Below are 1,922 nucleotides of genomic sequence, written 5' to 3'. Positions count from 1 at the left end.
ACTTAGTGATGTCGGGGGGACCCAAATAAAGTCTAGTTGGGTCACCCCTACAGGTGCTGGTCATAAAATTAGAATATTGTGATAAAGTTCATTATTTTCCATAATGTAATGATAAAAATTAAACTGTCACATATTTTAGATTCATTGCACACCAACTGAAATATTTCAGGTCTTTTATTGTTTTAATTCTGATGATTTTGGCAAACAGCTCATGAAAACCCAAAATCCCTGTCTCAAAAAATTAGAATATTATGAAAAGGTTCTCTGAAAGAAGGAATAAAAATAATCATCTGAATCAACAAAGTAACTCTAAAAACCTGAAAAGGATTCCTGGGGCCTTTAAAAACTCCCAGCCTGGTTCATTACTCAGAACCACAATCATGGGTCAGACTGCTGACCTGACTGCTGTCCAGAAGGCCATTACTGACATCCTAATGCAAGAGGGTGAGAAACAGAAAGAAATTTCTGAACGAATCGGCTGTTTGCAGAGTGTTATATCAAGGCACCTCAGTGGGAAGTCAGTAGGAAGGAAAAAGTGTGGCAGAAAACGCTGCACAACGAGAAGAGGTGACCGAACCCTGAGGAAGATTGTGGAGAAGGGCCGATATATATCAAACTTATGTTTGATATATATCAAACATAAGTTAAAAGAAATTTGAGCTAACATTAATTTGACGCCTTGAAATTGGGCGTCTGTCTCTTTAAGAAGCCCCTTCTTTTTCTCTGCCCTCCATGCCTTATTACAACAATGCTCCTCCATTATGCCATGTATAACCATTCCTACCAGACTGAGCTCATTGTTTGTATAATCAGCTCAGCAGATGAACAGTTTTACCAGGTGTTTGCTAATTGCTGCTGGCTAGTCTGAAGGATCTGAGTAGGGGAGTTGACTGCCATAGGGAAAAATTTGGCTGGAGACAGCAGCTCAGAGGAGAACCTTTGGGGAAATAAGGGACACTTTATATGAGTAAATGTTTAGGTACACCCAATGGGTTTCAAGGATTCCTCAGACATGCTTGAAAGAATCAGATCAACACTCCAGGTATCTTTTTGATGATGGAATGACAGTATGAAGTGATACAAGGCTCAGAATGGTTTATATAGGACTTTACATAATAGTGTCCCTTAAAAGACCCAAATGCAAAGCGAAACTGTGATGAAAATGGAGAAATTTAACAAAAGAAGGTTATTAACCCAGAACTAAAAGTCCAAGGACCTTAAAACCAAAATAGGAAAAGCATTTTGGTTTTCCCATTTTGGTTTTCGAAGAAAATCAATTCAAATAAAAACACAAGCGCAAGCTAAGATGCTACATAAAAAGAAATAAACTGATACTGCACCGTGATGAACTGAAATTGGATAGACTTGTTGAACACAAATAAGCCACAAGGAAAATAACAAGAAAACCAAAATGCAAACACCCAAAATCCAAACACCCAAGAATTCCTACATTTTCATAATTATTTCCACAATTCATCAAAATATTTACCCACCATGAGAAATAAACCGATATGCAATGGTTACGTTTACGGATATGAAAGTGCTTGCGGTAGGAAATAGAAGGAGTTTAGGACTAAATGTTGGTTTATGGGTGAATAATGGAAGAATAGATCAGCAGAGAGACACCAAAGAACCAGAAAACATTCACCCGTGTCACAATAGATCAGACATCAAGCTGATCATCCCTGTAAACAACTCAGCCATCAAGCACAATAGAATAGGAGAGCTTCACAAAGCCACTGTCTGAGAGACCCTTCAGGGTGACAAGAAGATCACCGGGTAAAAAACTGAATCTCAGCTTTATCTCCACTTTTATAACTCCCACGCGTCTGCAGTCTGTTTGAATGTAAACATGCAAACAGACTTTGATTTAATCATACTAAACCATTTCCACTGTATGCCACCGAGGATTATGAAAACTA

Source organism: Poecilia latipinna, unplaced genomic scaffold (assembly GCF_001443285.1).
Source record: "Poecilia latipinna isolate Pla-1442-1.1 unplaced genomic scaffold, P_latipinna-1.0 Scaffold415, whole genome shotgun sequence".
NCBI classification, from domain to species: Eukaryota; Metazoa; Chordata; class Actinopteri; order Cyprinodontiformes; family Poeciliidae; genus Poecilia; species Poecilia latipinna.
The sequence above is the reverse complement of the archived record's forward strand: the minus strand, read 5'-3'. Positions refer to the sequence as shown.